The sequence below is a fragment of the Mobula hypostoma genome, chromosome 23 (genome assembly GCF_963921235.1).
Source record: "Mobula hypostoma chromosome 23, sMobHyp1.1, whole genome shotgun sequence".
Classification (NCBI taxonomy): domain Eukaryota; kingdom Metazoa; phylum Chordata; class Chondrichthyes; order Myliobatiformes; family Myliobatidae; genus Mobula; species Mobula hypostoma.
In genome coordinates, this window is record NC_086119.1 from 31084962 (window position 1) to 31102383 (window position 17422).

General features: G+C 44.3%; 1 long non-coding RNA gene across 1 annotated transcript in view; it reads right to left on the bottom strand.

Annotated features, from left to right (window-relative positions):
- The window catches only part of LOC134336875 (uncharacterized), a 63261-nt gene extending 46071 nt beyond the window's left edge, over window positions 1-17190 (bottom strand). Inside the window, exon 1 of the long non-coding RNA XR_010015900.1 lies at window positions 17156-17190. This is a non-coding gene — a long non-coding RNA (uncharacterized LOC134336875). The remainder of the gene's footprint in view (window positions 1-17155) is intronic.
- Between the last annotated feature and the right edge of the window lie 232 nt (window positions 17191-17422).

Genomic DNA, 17422 nt, shown 5'->3' on the forward strand with positions numbered 1-17422 from the left:
TGCCTCTTACAGGGGAGTGCCAAGGGAATTTGTCCCTCCAGTTTCTGAGTAATTATTTCTGTGATAAAACAGCATCAGAATGTTAACTCTCAAAAAGGGTACATTCAAGGCTGTCAATCCATCTATGTGGGTAAATATTTACTTTGCTCATGTCCATGCCACAGCATTCGCTACTGTTTCTCAAAGTACTTCCAAGCGGATAAAGAGCAATGGTTGTAAGTGTGATGTACAGCACAGCCTGAAATAGGCAGGTGGAAGATGTGAAAAGCAGATGCTTGGAAACCAGGAAAGTTAAAGAATAACCAACTCACATTACTTTCCGAAATAAATGAAGCTTTCTAATTTGCACAGTTTCATAAATAATGATGCATGTTATGTAGAAGTGCTTCTCCATAAAATGTCCTTCAACCTCCTTATGAATACCACAGCTTGGAATTGCTGCAGCCTTGTTAAATTTCTCTTCCCTCCTTTTAATCTTACTATATAAATAGAGCAAAATACTCTGAGGGTAGTGGTTAAGTTACCAGACTAATTGCTAGAGCTTTGAATCATTGGGTCAGGGACGTGAGTTTGAACCCCACCGTGTAAATTCAAGTCATTAAACAAGAAATCCAGTGTTTTTCTTTAAAGAGATATTCCTTTTAGTAACTGTAACTGTGTGATGAAAAACACCTGGCTTTTTAATTTTCTTCAAAGAAAATCTGCCTTCTCCATCTGATCTGGTCTCCATGTGCATCCAGACCCACATGGTTGCATCCTCAGTTCGGAAACAGTTGGGACTGAGCCACAAATGCTAACCTGCACTGCCAGCAATGTCCAAGTCAAGTCAAGTCAAGTTTATTGACATTTAATTATATACGTATGTACCGGCAAACGCACGTTTCTCAGGACCAGGGTGTAAAGCACAGCAGTGCACGTAACACACATAAGACTGTAAGACATAGGAACAGAATTAGGCAGTCTGGGACATCGAGTCTGCTCCGCCATTCAATCATGGCTGATCCCCAGTTCCCAGCCTTCTCCCCATAACCATTGATGCCATGTCCAATCAAGAACCTATCAATCTCTGCCTTAAGTACACCCAACGACCTGGCCTCCACAGCTGCATGTGGCAACAAATTCCACAAATCCACCACCCTTTAGCTAAAGAATTTTCTCCACATCTCTGTTTTGAAAGGGCGCCCCTCTATCCTGAAGCTGTGCCCTCTTCTCCTAGACACCCTTTCTATGTCTACTCTCTCTAGGCCTTTCAACATTTGAAAGGTTTCAATGAGACCCCCCCTCATCCTTCTGAATTCCAGTGAGTACAGACCCAGAGCCATCAAACGTTCCTTGTACAATAAACTTTTCATTCCTGGAATTCATCCAGGATCATTGTGTGTCTCACAAGACGATCCGGGTATTCCCTAACCGGAAACCTTGGATGAATTATGAGGTCAAGTCCCTTTTAAAGGCTAGATCTGCGGCTTTTAGGTCCGGGGATACCAGTCGCTACATGGAATCCAGGCGTGAACTCCAGAAAGCCATTAAGGGTACCAAGACGCAATGTCGAGCCAAGCTGGAAGCACAGGCTAACCAAAGGGATGCCAGTAGACTATGGCAGGGTCTAAATGAGATCACTGGGCGCAAAGAAAAGGCTGGGAATATCAATAACTGTGGCGCTTCTCTTCCTGACGAACTTAACATATTCTATGCAAGATCTGAACAGAAGAGGAGCGTCCCGCTCCCTCCGGATGAACCGGACCTGGTGGCATCGAGATTCATCGTCACCGAGGAGGACGTTAGAAGGGCCTTCCTGAAGATAAATCCAAGGAAGGCGACGGGACCAGATGGCGTCCCAGGACGGGTTCTCCGGGCCTGTGCAAGCGAGCTAGCTGGAGTGTTTGCTGACATCTTCAACTGCTCCTTGCTTCAGTCTAAGATCCCCTCGTGTTTTAAGAAGGCAACGATAATCCCAGTGCCGAAGAACAGCAAGGTGGCATGCCTGAATGACTATCGACCTGTGGCTCTGACATCAATTGCTATGAAGTGCTTCGAGAGATTGGTTATGGCACACATCAACCACAGCCTACCAGTCAACCTCGACACTTTGCAATTCGCCTACCGGGGCAACAGGTCAACGGTAGATGCCATTTTTCTGGCCCTACGTTCCTTCTTAGAACACCTGGAGAATAAAGACGCATACGTAAGGCTCCTTTTCATTGACTACAGCTCTGCCTTTAATACCATCATTCCAAATAAACTGGAAGCTCCAGAACCTGGGCCTTAGCACCCAGATCTGCAGCTGGATCTTCAACTTCCTCACAGACAGGACCCAGGCTGTAAAAATAGGGGACAAGCTCTCCTCTACAATCACTCTGCGCACTGGTGCCCCACAAGGCTGTGTATTCAGCCCCCTGCTGTACTCACTGTACACTCATGATTGTGTAGCCAAGTTTCCATCAAACTCAATATGTAAGTTTGCTGATGACACAACAATTGTAGGTCGTATCTCGGGTAATGATGAGTTTGAGTACAGAGAGGAAATTAAGAACCTGGTGGCATGGTGCGAAGACAATAACTTATCCCTCAACGTCAGCAAAACGAAGGAATTGGTTGTTGACTTCAGAAGGAGTAGCGGACCGCACGACCCAATTTACATCGGTGGTACGCAAGTGGAACAGGTCAAAAGCTTTAAGTTCTTTGGGGTCAATATCAAAAATGATCTGACTTGGTCCAACCAAGCAGAGTTCACTAACAAGAAGACCCACCAGCGCCTTTACTTCCTGAGAAAACTAAAGAAATTTGACCCGTCCCCTAAAACCCTCACTAATTTTTATAGATGCACTATAGAAAGCATTCTTCTATGGTGCATCACAACCTGGTATGGAAATTGTCCTGTCCAAGACCGAAAGAAGCTGCAGAAGATTGTGAACACGGTGCAGCACATCACACAAACCAATCTTCCGTCCGTGGACTCACTTTACACCGCACGTTGTCAGAGCAGTGCTGCCAGGATAATTAAGGACACGACCCACCCAGCCAACACACTTTTCATCCCTCTTCCCTCCGGGAGAAGGCTTAGGAGCTTGAAGACTCGTACGGCCAGATTTGGGAACAGCTTCTTTCCAACTGTGATAAGACTGCTGAACGATCTGGGTCGTACCCTCCAAATATCCGGACCTGCCTCTCGTTTTTTTTGCACTACCTTACTTTCCATCTTTCTATTTTCTATTTATGATTTATAATTTAAATGTTTAATATTTACTAATTTTTACTATTTTTAATATTTAATATTTGTAATCCAGGGAGTGGGAAGCGCAGAATCAAATATCGCAGTGATGATTGTACGTTCTAGTACCAATTGTTTGGTGACAATGAAGTATAAAGTATAAGTACAGTATAAAGTATCCTTGTGAACCTCCTCTGGACCCTCTCTAATACCACATATAACACACAATAATTTAGGAAAGTAAGGATAAAATCCACAAATGATTAGGCATAAACAAACAAAGTAAAGCACATAAATTAAATATTGTCAATTACAGAACAGATTAATCGGTGACACTTTGAATACATGTAACACTTAGCTATATTGGCTCATATTTATCTAGGGGAAACCCCGTCCACCGCCCACCTTGTCTCCCGGTTACGTCAGTTGCTGTACAACTGCCACCTGATTTGGCTTCAAACATCAATCGTCAGCCAGCACACCCACGGCCCCCCCTCCCCCTGGACGCCGACCGTCACTGGCAGTTCCAGCATCATGGCGTCAGCACTCGTCCGAACCAACACCCAGCTAGATTCCACTTCTTTACCCCACCTTCTAGCTACCAGTTCTACCTGCCCTATACCTTTGATCAACCCTCGCACTAGTACATCTCCCGAAATGCGGAAATCCACCCCACTTAACAGGAACGCATGTTTCACCGGTACGTACTCTAACTCACACCAGCTTACAATCTTATCTCAATCCATCTTCGCACTACTTAACGTGGCAACTTATACAGCTTTACCGAAAATCCAGACCTGGACGTCTGCTCCCACAAATGTAACGCTCAGCTATATTGGCTTGTATTTACCTAGGGGAAACCCCGTCCGCTGCCCACCTCATCTCCTGGTTGTGTTGGTTGCTATACAACTGCCACCTGATTCGGCTTCAAACATCAATCATCAGCCAGCACACAATGTACGTTTTACCAATTACACTTTATAGATATTACTAAGTCTATGAGATTAATAGAAGTTCAATACAAAAAAGGAATGGAAAAAGCGCCAGACTTATCAAAGTTCAATTTCTTCGTGCACACATTGGAGCTTGGGACCTCTTCGGGACCACTTGGACGCCTTCGACTCGCAGCTCGGGACACCTGAAGTGATCAACCGAAGCTTTCCCCGCACGTCCGTCGTCCTCATGGTCTCTCCTCCGACTCCCCGCCAAAACCCCCTGGTTCCCAGCCATATGAGACAGCATATCACCCCAGAAAGAATAACATGGACACCCATTGGTCCACTTACTGTGTTATCTATATTATAACCCAAGCAAAGTGCTAGCTAAAGACTTCATCAGCATTTAACATAACAAAGAAGCCATTTTGATTAACATATGCAGTAACATAAAAGAAGAAACCCCTTACATACCATATGGCAGGGAGTTCAGAAGCCTAATGGCCTGAGGGAAGAAAATGTTTCCCATCCTGACCGTTCTTGTCTTTATGCATCGTCATCTCCTGCCTGATGGTAGAAAGTCAAAGAGGATGCTGGATGGGTGGGTGGGATCCTTGATAATACTAAGGGCCCTGCGTACGCAGCGATCCTGATCAACATCCCCCATGGATGGTAGGGAGGCCCCTGTGACCATCTCAGCCGGTCTCACGGTCCTTTGTGGGGACTTGCGGCCTGATGCTTGGCTGCTCCTACTCCCATACCAGATGGAAATGCAGCTTGGCCCAATGCTCTCTCAACAGTACTCCTGTAAACTTGGGGAGGGGGTGGATCTTTGCATGCCTCATCTCCTTAGGAAGTGGAGGTGCTGCTGTGCCTTCTTGTTCAGGGAGGAGATGTCTCATGACAAATGAAAGAAAGACAGACTCAGAAACATATAAAACAGCCATGGACTCGTGAGGCACTACAGCACAGACGTGGGCTCCTTGGCTCCCAACTAATCCATGTCAACCTGGTCTTCTGACTAGTCCACCTACACCCCAACTATCACCCTCCAAACCCCTCTCATCCATGCACCTATCCAAATTCTCTTAAATACTACAACTGAGCCTATGGTACATGTACCACCTCCAGCGGCAGTTCCTTCCATACTCCCACCACACTCTGAGTGAAGAAGTTCCTTTCAAATTCTCTTTAAATTATATTCGCGCCATAACATCCGACACAGACTTCTCCAGTCTTATATTTATTTGGAATATATTGGGAAAAAAAGGTTACTTATAAATCAGTAAATAAGGGATGTGTCCTTAATTTTCTGCTCCTTTTGGGATATCTGGATGTTACTTTAATGTGATAATCGTTGACACTGAGGGTGTTCAGAGATATGTTGATTGCAAAGCCTTAGTAGAAATAGCTTAAATACTGAGAACATTCCTCAATGTTATTTTTGGTCATACTTACACAAATCTGTTTCTTTATAAATAAACTTCTTAAAATTTCAATATGTACATTATTCATATAAATAGACTAATGTCTGTTTAAAAGTAGCACCCAGGGATAACAGTTTGGATAACTTTTTACACCTAAACTTCAGTAGTCAGAACGCACTCCGCAAATTCTGGTAGAACTGTGTTATAGGAAGTGTGGCCCCACATTGCCAGGGCTTTGCCTAATGAAGCAGCACTAATTATAAGTAACAGAAGAGGTCGACAAGGAAAGGACTGGAAACAGCATGGGAAAACTTGGGAAGTAACTGTGAGGACACATAGCAACCCTGATACTTAATTCAGATATTCACATTATGATGTCATTATATTTTATATCCCCATGGCTTAGTATATTTAAGAACGTAAGAGATTCTGCAGATGCTGTATTTACACAAAAGTGCTGACAGAACTCAGCAGGGCAGGCAGCATCTGTGCAAAGGAATAGTAAGTCAACATTTCAGACCTAGACCCTTCATCGGCAATGGAAAGAAATGGGGAAGAAGCCAGAAAAGGAGGCAGGGGCAGGGGGCAGGAGAAGGAATACAAGCTAAACAACACGCATAAAAGTCGCTGGTGAACGCAGCAGGCCAGGCAGCATCTCCAGGAAGAGGTACAGTCGACGTTTCGGGCCTAGGCCCTTCGTCAGGACTAACTGAAGGAAGAGCTAGTAAGAGATTTGAAAGTGGGAGGGGAAGGAGGAGATCCGAAATAATAGAAGACAGGAGGGGGAGGGATGGAGCCATGAGCTGGACAGTTGATTGGCAAAAGGAACATGAGAGGATCATGGGACAGGAGGCCCAGGGAGAAGGAAAAGGGGGAGGGGGGAAAACCAGAGGATGGGCAAAGGATATAGTGAGAGGGACAGAAGGAGAAAAAGGAGAGAGAGAGAGAAAGAATGTGTGTATACAAATAAATAAATAAATAACTTTTGGGGTGCGAGGGGGAGGTGGGGCCTGCTGCGTTCACCAGCGACTTTTATGTGTGTTGCTTGAAATGCCAGCATCTGCAGAATTCCTCGTGTGTACAAACTAGACAATGATGGGTGAAGTGAGGGGGAAAGGAAGTGGGTGGGGGAAGGGTGACGAAGTTGGAAGCTGGGAGGTGATAGGTGGAAAAGCTAAAGGCTGAAGAACATGGAATCTGATAGTAGAGGAAAGTGGACCATGGAGAAAGGGAAGAAGGAAGGGCATCAGAAGGAGGTGATGGGGTGAGGAGGAGAGAGGGGATAAGAGGGGAGCCTCTTGGTGTAGTTCCACAGTTTCTGGCTCAGTTTCTTCATCTTCTTGTTTTTCTTCCATCTTGACATCAGACATTGGAAAAAGAGAGGTGGGGGGTAATTAATAAAAATTAGAGAAATTGATGTTTATGCCATCAGGTTGGAGGCTACCCAGATGGAATATGAGGTGATGGTCCTCCAACAGACAGGTATATGGAGGAATCTAAGGTGGGGGCTTATATGGGAGGCAGGGTTTGAGGGTCGGCACAACATTGTGGGCCGAAGGGCCTGTATTGTGCTGTACTATTCTATGTTCTATGTTCTATGTTCTAACTTGGGACTGCCTTATCGTGGTAGTTGAGGAGGCCATGGACTGATGTGTTGGTATGGGAATGACGATTGGAATTAAACTGGTTGGCCACCAGGAAGTTCTGTTTGCTATAGATGGAGTGAAGGAGCTCGACAAAGTGGCTGCCTGCCCCCCTCCCCAATCCACGTTGGGTCTCTCCACACTGGGAGCTCCAAAGATAGTAGATGACCCCAACAGGTTCGCAGGTGAAGTGGTGTCTCATCTGGAAGGACTGTTGGTGGCCCTGAATGGAAGTGAGGAAGGAGAATGGCCAAGTGTAACACTTGCTCTGCTTGCAGGGGTAAGTGCCAGGAGGGAGATCAGTGGGAAAGGATGAATGGTCAAGAGTATCATAGAGAGAGTGATCCCTGTGAAAAGCAGAGAATGTGGGAGGGTGAAGGTAAAGATGTGTTTGATGGTAAGGTCCCCTTTAAGATGGTGGAGCTTGTGGAGAAATTTGCGGAGTATATTTAACAGGTCATTTTTCTTTTCCTCTGAAAACATGTGAGTGAACAGCCATTAGGATTATTATAGATTCACTTTCTAGGTTGGTTTCCTCAACTAATTAGACCTCCTTTCTTATACATCTGTCATCATTGAGTAGTTCCTTCAACAGTAGAACTCACAATGTTGTTCTGTGGCTCGTCCCCTGCGTTGATTCAATGTCAATATCAGGAATAGATTCATAAACACACATGTGGTGGTATTAGGTTGCTGATCACAAACTCCTAAACTCAAGTGAAGTCCTTAAGCCCTATCTGATATAAATAGCCATGGGCACCCTCACTGAAGGGAGGCTATACTGTAACTACCCAATCTTTAAAGACTAGATCACTTCTCTGTTTACTCTCCATGGCATGTTTAGCTGCCAATACCCAGTCTTTGAGTGGTATTGAGATACTTACAGCTGTCAAAGTAGTTTAAATACAGTTCGGTTATTTTTAATGAAAATAAATGTTGAAATAAAGTACTTAAATCCAAACAATATTCTTAAAACACGTTTAAAACTCAATGAGGATTTCTACCCTATAAAGGACTTCCAAATTACAAACTATTTCTAAAACACAAAGTATTTACAAAACAAAGGTCCAATTCCAATAAGCTTAAAAAAAATCCCGCAATCTGCAGACGAATCAGTGATCCATCATAAAAATTGAAGGCAGAGGAACGGATTTGACTTCCTTCTGTGTTTCTGTCAATTTCCTTGTTGTTACCAGACTATTCCTAAAAAGCCTGGACTGCTCTCGACATTTATACTATTTCACTTGGGTGACTTCGCGCACATCTGATATTTTTTCAGATACCTTTTAACACAGGTAGACTAAAGGCTTCTGGAGACAGAGTTCCTAGGGACCCACAGTAAGAGCCGTGAAGCTTACTCTTTGGAGTACAGAACCCTTCCAACTATTAACAGATCATCTATTTGTTATGCTAAATGATATTATCAGTCTGGTCTGTAAGCTTCCTTGAACAAAACAATTTAGCCAGCATTATCAGTTTTGAAACAACCCCAATCAACATACCCCAATGTTTTACAGTGCAACTCTTGAGCAATAAACCCAGATGCCGTGGGGTCAGCAAGGCTGTGCTATGGACAGTGCTTGTTTGTGAAACTGCCCTTTTAACTTCAAACTGATTACTGCTTGCCAGTTACATTAAGAACTGAAAACTGGCTCCCATTTACAACCAGAAGCTAAACGTAGATGCTGCCTGACCTGCTGAGTTCCTTCAACATTCAATACTCTGATTAATGAAGGCCAATGTGCCTCACATAATTTTATATAATATACTTCTGCCAGGTCACCCCTCGGCCTCCAATGTTCCAAAGAAAATAATCCTATTTTGTCCAACCTGTCCTTAGAGCTAAAACAGTACTCTCTACACCAGGCAAGCTCCTGGTAGACATCTCCATCCTCTCCAAAGCCTCCTTGTTCTTCCTGCAACGTGGCAACCATACTCCAAATGTGTCCAAGTCAAAGTTTCACGTATCTGCAATATGACATCCCAATTATTGTACTCAACTCCCCGACTGATGACAGCAAGCATTTATTTATTTATCTAGTGACACAGCGCAGACTAGGCCCTTCTGGGACTTTGAGCAATGCCACCCCAGCATAAACACCTCCCTGCCACCCCCCCCCCCAATAAACCCGATTAACCCAAACCCAATCACGGGACAATTTACAATGACCAATAACCCACTCTGTTTGACTTTGGAGTGTGGGAGGAAGCTGAAGGACCCGGGGGAAACCCTCGCATTCCATGGGGAGGACGTACAGGGACTCCTTACAGAATGGCGCTGGAATTGAACTCAGAAACATTGCGAGCTGAATGCCTTTTTCAACACCCTGTCTACTTGTCAACATTATTAGATTGTGGAACCTCACTGCAGCCAGACCCAGGGGAGGGAATGTGTTCCCCATTCTTGGCCTGCAGATTAGAATTAGAAAGAAAGGATGTTACATATTTTTTGCCTTTTCTTGTACTGTTTTTAATTAGTTATTTAATGCATTTTATTTGAAGTTAGTTACTTGAAATATTTTTACATCAATTTTTAATGAAAAATATTAATCGAATATAGAGCATTTATTAAATTACATTCTGGGATCAGACAGGAGTCAAAGCGCTGCTCCTCCTGAAGGCGGTTCCTGGAACAAGTCCTCATCGCCATACCACATGAAGATTACCTTCTACACCTTGCTGGAAGCCTTCTGATTGGTCAGCTGTCAACTGGTCAGGGCTGGGACCAGGAAGTCTGAGGCCGGAGCCTTCGCTACTTTGGTCCCAATTTGTCTGCTTGGGTTAAACAAGCCAGGCCAGTCAGAAAACTCCTTGGAGAGATAAAATCTGCAGATGCTGGAAATCCGAGCAACACACACAAAATGCTGGAGGAGCCCAGCAGGCCAGGCAGCATCTGTGGGAAAAAGTCCTGTCAACGTTTCGGGCCGAAACCCTTCGGCAGGACTGAGATTCTTGGCTGGAAAAACTCCTGGGATTGACCTTTGGAATACTCCTAGCGAGTTGATCTCAGTCACAGTGGGGGTGCAACCACTGGCCTTGAGTCTTCTCATGGAGGAGCATCCCCCGATGAAAGGCCACCTGTCCACATTAATAAAATCAGACTCAACATCAGCCACAATAACCCCATCCATTTCTGCCACCCAGCAGTAAGGTCCATTCATTAGCGATACAAGAGGCTGCAGATGCTGAAATCACAAGAGAAAAGCAAACTGCCAGAGTCTCCCAACTGCCATGATGAAGCCAGACTCAGGTTGGAAGAGCAACACCTCATAGTCCATCTGAGAAGTCTCCAACCTGATGGCATGAACATTGATTTCTTGAATTTGCAGATAATACACCCCCTCCCTCCTTCTCTAGTTTTCTGGTTGCCTTCTTACCTCACTCTTCTCCTCACCTGCCTATCACCTCCTGCTGGTTCCCCACCTCCTTCACTTTCTCCCAAGGCCCTCTGTAGTCTGCTATTAGATCCCTTCTTCCTCAGTCCATTCATTTCTTCCACACCCCCCCACCCAGCTTCTTGCTTCATCTCCCATCCCCCACACACCACTTCCCTCCTCGCCTGGCCTCACCCGGCCTCACCTATCATCTGCCAGCCTGTGTACCCCCACCTCCCTATGCCTTCTTGTTCGGGCTTCTGCTCCCTTCCTTTCCAGTCCTGATGCAGCGTCCCAGCCTGAAATGTCAACTGTTTATTTTCCTTCATAGCTGCTGCAAGCATTCTGTGTGTGGGCTCCTCAAGATTTCCGGCATCTACAGAATCTCTTGTGTTTAAAAACTGCTACTACAAATCCGAGGGTCGAGCAGCATCCGTGAGGTGCATATTGCTGATAATTGTTTTTGTATGAAATAGTTGGACATTTCGAAATTAGTCCAACAGGATGTGAGGGGGTGAAATTCATCAGATTCTCACGGTGTGAGTTTTGGATTAGAAATAAAGATGAGAAAGAGAAAAGGAGGGTGTGTGTGTGTGTGTGTGTGTGTGTGTGTGTGTGTGTGTGTGTGTGTGTGTGTGTGTGTAGCGTATGCGTGTGAGAGAGAGGAGGGAAAAGCGGAGAAGAGAGAGATGGGAGGGAAGAGAGGGGGAGAAAAGAGAGAGGGGCAGAGGAGAGGGGGAAGGGGAGAGGGAGAGGAGGGAGGGGGAGGGAGAGAGGGGAGGGGTACGAGGAGAGGGAGAGGGAGGGGAGGAGTAGGGGGAGGGGAGGAAGAGGGGAGAATGAGGAGGGGGAGAGGGAGGAGTGAGGGGGAGAGGGGAGGAGTAAGAGGGAGGGGAGAGGGGGAAGGGAAGAGGAGAGGGGGTGAGGAGAGGGGAGGGGGAAAGGAAGTGGAGGGGAAGGGGTGATGAGGGGGAAAGGAGAGGGGAGGAGGAGGGGGAGGGGAGAGGGGAGAGGGGAGGGGAGAGGGAGGAGGGGGAGAGGGGGAGGGGGAGATATATATACAGTTAAGGGTTAAAGCTTTGAAAGGGACAGCTTGCAAGAAGTCAAAGGCAGAATAAACTGACTGGTCGCCATAGTGACTTCCATTTAGAGTCATCTAGAGTTAGAAATTAGTATTGTTCAGAGTCAAACAGGTCAATTGAAATCGGGCTTGATCACCTGTGGAGAGAGAGTTTAGTAGCTGTGTTTAAAGGTTAAAGCATATAAATGAACAAGTTTTTAACTCTTTATATCACATCGGTAATTTCATCTAACAGCATACAGTATGTGATATTATTTGAAGTGCTGATGTTTACATTCACTAAGTTGTGGTGTTTGGTTATGCTCACTCAGAAAGTTTAAAAGAATTCTGAGTAGAGCCTTATCTACTACCCCCTACAAGACAGCCTCAGGACAAACTCGATCAGCAGGTATCAGGGATTGACTGGTGAGATTCAGGACAAACTCGATCAGCAGGTATCAGGGATTGACTGGTGAGAGTCAGGACAAACTCTATGGACTGAACTGAACCTCAGCTTCTGTTATTTTAGTGACTCTGTCATTCACCTCAGCAGGAAAAGGCTGTGCACTGTGCTTCAAATGACGTGTAAAATCGTACCATTGGTGCAATGAAACTACCCTCTACAAACTTACAAAACATCCATTATAGGGAATCACAAAGAGTCATTTACTAAATAAATGAAGCATTCAGGCTTGGGAATCCATCGATTCATTCTATAGTTTGAACTATTTAAACGTGGATAGGCTGCACTGCAGGCTCATCAACCGCCTTTGAAATCTTTGAGAAAAACTGGACAATGATGTAATGCTGTAACCCCTGAGGGATATCTTAGGTGAATAGATTCAGTGCTACTGTGTCCTTATAAACTGCCGAAGCCAGACCGAAAGAGTGATTGTTTTAGCAGAGAGATCCACTAGTTACACTAACAAGTTATACCAGAATTCTTGCATGCAATTGCAGTATTGTGCAAAATTCTGAGGCACATATATAGAGCGAGGGAGCCTGAGGCTTCTGCACAGTACCGTACTTGTTAATGTGGAGCAGAGTGCAGGTTTGTAAATCTGGCAGGAGCAAAGGCTGTTGGGAATGGCGAGGGTTGAGGGAGGAGTGATGTTGGGAATGGCGAGGGTTGAGGGAAGAGTGTCGGACAGGTGGCAAAGGAGTGCCAAGGGTAGGGAGGTGGGGGTGGGTGGATTGGCGCAGGCAAGGTCACTTGATTCCAAACAATTGGTTTATTGATCACTACAGAAGGTCTCTCTGGTGCTTCCCGCTCCCTTCTCTCTTCCCTCTCCTTTTCTCAACCATGATTCCCCTCTCCCTGCCCCCTTCCCACTCTCAGTCCACAATAGAGACCCATATCAGAATCAAGTTTATCGTCATTCACATATGTCATGAAATGTGTTTTTCTGTAGCAGCAGTACAGTGCAATACATAAAATTACTACAGTACTGCACAAGAGACCCTGGCTATATATATGTGCCTAAGACTTTTACCCAGTACTGTAAATGCATCTTAATTTTCTGTGCGTTGTAAAATGTTCACTTCAGTCTTGCTAAGATGAAAGGGTTTTGTCCATCAAAAATTCCAGTCTAGCTGACCTTCCAGTGTTGGATGTACAGTAACTGCCAATTATCATCAATAATTTGACACCCTACTATATTACATTCAAAAAATATAGTCTGTTTACGCTTTATCAAAAAGGAAACTGCACCTTGTAACATCAAACAATGACAAACAATTCTTATTAACTACAATGCACTTTGTTATTTTTCCTATGTGTTTATTTAAAACAGATTAAACAATGGTGATGTTAGCACTGGGAATTGATGCAGTGTCATAGGGAGATTAAGACCAGGAAGGAACTGCTCTGACACACAACTGAAATCCCTGATCTACACCAGATGGTGAGGAGATCCCGCTAAGAAGGTCTCAACTCAACAATGAACTTTGCTCAAAGTTCAGGACAGCAACCTAGACTAGGTCCACCCTCATCAACTATCCATGCCACATACTGATTTGTGTCATGTGCCTGTGAAGTACCTTACTGTATTAAGTTAACATTACAAGTGTTCTTTAAATTAATTTTTTTATGCATTTCTACAAGAAACTACAGAGAAGAACCCAACAACAAAATGGAGATTTATACAGTGCAAACAAACAAATCCAATATATAGTTCATAATAGTAAGAAAAAAAAGCACCCAAAAGAGAATTATGTAAAATTAGTATCCAACCCAACCTCCCACTGAAAAAGGAAAAAAAACCCAGGCCAACCACTTTACATATAGAAAAAAATCAATCAGAACATTCAACTCCAGAGAACTGTAAATATATATAGGAAAAAAAGTAATATAATGCCGACTACCAAAAGTATAATATAATTCATAACAAAAAACTTACAACTTTCAAGTAAGGGATTGTAGCATACTAAAAAAAGGATAAACTTACCCGAAAGAGGAGTTGTGAAAATATTCAAGAAAAGTTCCCCACACCTTATGAAACTTTTTGTCCGAATTAAGAAGTGAATAATGAATCTTTTCAAGATCTAAACAGGCCATAATATCATTAAGCCATTGAGCATGAGTGGGTGGGCAGCATCTTTCCACCTAAGAAGAACCGACCGTCTAGCCAAAAGAGAGGCAAAAGATAATGTTCCGCATTTAGTTGTACTCAAGTGCATATCTACTTCACCCAAGGTACCAAAAAGAGAAACCAGAGGGTTAGGTTCCAAATGATAGTTGAGAATATGAGATGGGGTTAAAAAAAAACTTCTCTCCAGGATTTCTCAAGACTAGGACAGGTCCAATACATATGAATAAGGGAAGCCTCAGCCCCTTTACACATCACAAACAGGACTAATGTCAGGATAAAACCATGATAATTTAGTTTTAGACATATGCGCCCTGTGTACAACTTAGACTGCAAAAGGCAGTGGCGAGCACATGAAGAGGTTGAGTTGACTAACTTAAGAATTAAATCCCAAACCGCATCGGATAAAGAGATATTTAGATCTTGTTCCCAGGCAGTTCTGATTTTATCGAAAGGGGCACACCTCAAAATCACTAACTTATCCCGAATAGCCGATATTAAACCTTCACACAGCGGGTTGGTACAAAGAAACAAATCCAGAACATTTCTCTCAGGCATCTCAGGAAAGTTTGATATCAAAGGGTTAATGAAATGTCGAATTTGAAGGTATCTAAAGAAATGAGTATTAGGCAGATTAAACTTTACAGTAAGTTGTTGAAAATTTGCAAAGCTATTATCTATGAAAAGATCTTCAAAGTGCCTAATACCCTTTCTATGCCAGTCGTGAAATGTTGAATTCCGCAGAGAAGGTAGGAAAAGATGATTGTGTAAAATAGGGCTAGAGAGAGAAAAACCATGAAGACCATTAAATTCTCTGAACTGAGCCCATATTCTTAAAGTATGTCTAATAAGAGAATTAACAATAATTCTAGGTAAATGACAAGGAAGTGTGGAACTGAGAAGTACAGGAATTGAAAGATCCTTAGCAGAGTTCATCTCCATTGCCACCCATTTTGGGCAGTCAGACTTATTATGGAAGAAAGACCAAAAAAAAAGACAACGAATATTGGCTGTCCAATAATATAAACGAAAATTAGGCAAGGGCATACCACCTTCCTTTTTAGATTTTTGAAATTACAAATTACATGCAGGACTAGTCACACTAATTTTTTTTTCCTTTTCAAGGTGGATGGGGTCCTGTCAGAGCCCTTGACCTGCAGATGCACTCAAACTGTAGTTCTTTACAGCGATGGATCCTGGTCCCAAGACTCATCAATTGGCTATTCTTTGGTGTCCCAGGGGTGCTGCCTGGAAGACGTGTGTGCCTTTGGGGTTCTGAAGCTCTGCGGCCCTGTGCCTGAGCCGATTCCATGCCAGAGGCTCCCACTGAAGCATCGCGGGAGGAAACAGAACATCACAAACAGTGGATCTGCTGTCGGAGCCCTCTTCTTGGATCTCTATATCTATCTATTTCTATCTCTATCTCTATCTCTCTTTCTATCTCTCTATCTCTATCTCTTTCTATCTCTCCCCCTTTCTCTCTCTCTCCTCCCCTCTCTCTCCCTTTCTCTCTCTTCCCCCCACTCTCTCACTCTCTCTCTTCCCCCTCTTTCTCGTGTCTTCCCCTCTCTCTTTCCCCCTTTCTCTCTTCCCCCTCTGTCCCCCTCTCTCCCTTTCTCTCTCTGTCTGCTCCTCTCTCTATCCCCCTTCTCTCTCTCCCTTCCCTCATTCCCCCTCTTCCCCTCTATCCCCCTCTCTGTCCCCCTCTCTCCCTCTCTCTCAGCGAGTTGCTTTTAGTTTTGTTAGTCTCCAGTCTCGCTGTGTGACACTGACTTTCCCCTTCATTGGGAAGGGAGAGAGCGTGTGGTATGTTGAACTGTCGGGTGAATGATTACTTTTTGTTATACTGCAGATCATGGTCTTTGTTGGGGGGCTTTGCTGTCTCAAGCTTGGTGGGTGGTGGCTGTGGAGATCAGCGAGGGAGGCCGAGGAGAGGCTTGACGCTTGGCTGCTGCTTGTGCATGGGAGGGGGGCAGGGGGGCTGCTGGCGCTTTTACTGTCATTAGGGTACTCTTCTGTTTTTCTCAGATGTCTACGAGGAGCAAGTATTTCAGGTTCCATACTATATGCATTCTCTGATATTAAATGGAAACGTTTGAACCACTTGAACAAGGTTATGCCAGTGTTTCCACTCACTAACTTACAGACATTTTTCTACTTCATCCCGATCCAAGCCCTCTCACTCTCATGCCCATCTTGATGCTCCTGATGGCACGGTGTATAATCTGACAGAGAACTGTAAATGCATTGAGAGCACATCAATCATCCTGTTTTAACAATATCATTAACTCCTTTTCATACTCAACACCTCCCAGTGATAAGGCTTTGCAGTTCTGCTGGTGCTGTAGGGACCACCTGGTTTATATTGTACCGCAGTCCGTACCGTCGAACACACGCGCACACACACACACATACACACAAACAAGAACATATATATGTTCACACACACACACACACACACACACACACACACACACACACACAGAACATGCACACGCACTGCCAAACCTGGCCGATGGCTGTCCTTCCTTCCAGGGCCTGACTGAACAGTGAAAACACACATTTTTAACACATACTAGAATGTTTAGTGTAAGATATACACAGGTAGAATTGTTTGATGTTCCTAAACTTCTCTCCTCATCTCTGGATCTCACCTTCCCTGAAACCAAGAGTTCCTGTGGCAATGAGTTATCCCTGAACCTCAGCGTGTCCTCAGGGCATCCTGTCAAAGCAGCCCACCCCATCAGTCAGAGCCCAGCTGTAGTCTTCCAGCAACTGAGAATGAAACTGCTACAAGAACAAAGGTAGTGAAACATTGCCAAGACAAGCAAACGGTTAGTTTACTATTTACAGGGGGTGGTAGAAAATGATGAAAGCTGGTTGTTTTCATATTAACAACTGACCTTGATGACCTTACCTTAATACTAAACTGTTAAAGACACAACATTCATTAAACTTCCTCAAAAACGGAATAGGCTCAGAAGAAAAGCTTGAGCTCTATTTCTTGGCCGCTCACTCTGGACACTGCTCTTTGTCAGTAGCACAACATCCAACGTGTCCACATCACACTGAAGGCAAATACTTTCTCTTCTCTGAAATATGTCCGATTGTAAGAGAATCCTTGTTTCGGGCAAGGCAGTAGTTCAGAATTGAATACTTGGCTCAGCTCAACTGGAGAGTGTGC